Here is a 1,439-nt window from a genome sequence, read left to right on the forward strand (position 1 = left end):
GAATACCTGGATGTATAAACACAACTCTTACAATTAAACTATTACAAGCTGGAGTAACTGACGTTAATCTCCAGCTATTACAGTAAATATGTGACATCCATCTACCATTACAAAGCACAGCTAATGAATCATTTGGAAAACTACCCACAGACTAAGACAGCCTTATCTCCCTATTCCATGCATAAGCAATAGCCAATGGCTCAATAAATGTAAATATACATTCTTTCTATTTACAAAATTTGTTCTCAGCAGTCTGAAAGAAGGCCTGAATGTTGAACTGAAACTGTCACATATGTACACCAAAAGGAGATTGTATTCAGCAAAAAACTAGCAGCCCTTCTTGTTACCTCAGTTATGCATACTCCACTGCCCATATTCCACAATAAACTGATTTGGTATGTATAAAACTAAGTCACAATTAAGAATCTTAAGAATAAATGTTATTTATAGGCACTAAAGAGAAGTGTTTTTAAACATACTGCAAACAATCTTTTCCTAAAATCAAAATCTGAAAAAAACCCTCTAAGCCTCAGAAAATTCATGTAGACATATCCGTTTTGAGGATTCAGAAGTCAAAAAAGTTAGCTATGAATAATGAACTGTTCACAGCACCTAAATGCCAAGAAAAATGATCATGGCAAATTACACCTCATGAAGAATTCATGAGGTCTAATTTTATATTATTTCTAAGTGTTCATTAATGAACAAACTCAGAACATTCTCCCATAAAAAAGAGTTTAGATAAATAATGCAAAGCTCTTACTTTATCTAAAAAAGCTCTTTAATTAGCATTGCAAGTTGTTTGCTTTTACAAGTGAAAACAAATGGTGCCATGGCAGAGGTCCCACAGCCATCTCCTGAAAAACCATGACAAAAGAAGAAACAAACAAAACCTCTCAAAGAAAATAAACGTAGATTCACAAAGGTTTTCCTTCTACAATGAGAAACAGGCTTTAACTCCCAGCATATCTGCTCTTTTGAATGGAAGTCAGCACAGTACAAGTCTCTGTTCCACCAGAACTTTTCTGCAGGTGACAAAACCCCCATTTACAGGAGCTGCCTGACCAATCCATCCCCAGCCTTCCCATCTGCCGAGCCATGAATAGCCATGCCAAAGCCAGAAGGCTGGTCCAGAGGCATGGAGTGGAACATACAAACACATCCAAGACCAGGTCCCTCAGCCCCGGACCAGGTGCTGCATGCCCCCACCCCACTTCCCACAAGTGCACCCACAAGGATTTAGAATGTCTCTGCATTTTTGCAGAACGAGGCACCGGACCATGAAATGTTCAGGACACATCATGCCATCTTCCCACAGGGGTATTAAAATAACCCCAACAACAGAGGGATTTAAGTCTTCACTGGTTCAAAATCATAACTCCAGCCAGGGCAAGAGGTAGGTGCACCTGAACCTCTCGCAGACCTTATGTGGTCTTCTT

This window comes from Acanthisitta chloris, unplaced genomic scaffold (assembly GCF_000695815.1).
Source record: "Acanthisitta chloris isolate BGI_N310 unplaced genomic scaffold, ASM69581v1 scaffold30946, whole genome shotgun sequence".
Classification (NCBI taxonomy): Eukaryota; Metazoa; Chordata; class Aves; order Passeriformes; family Acanthisittidae; genus Acanthisitta; species Acanthisitta chloris.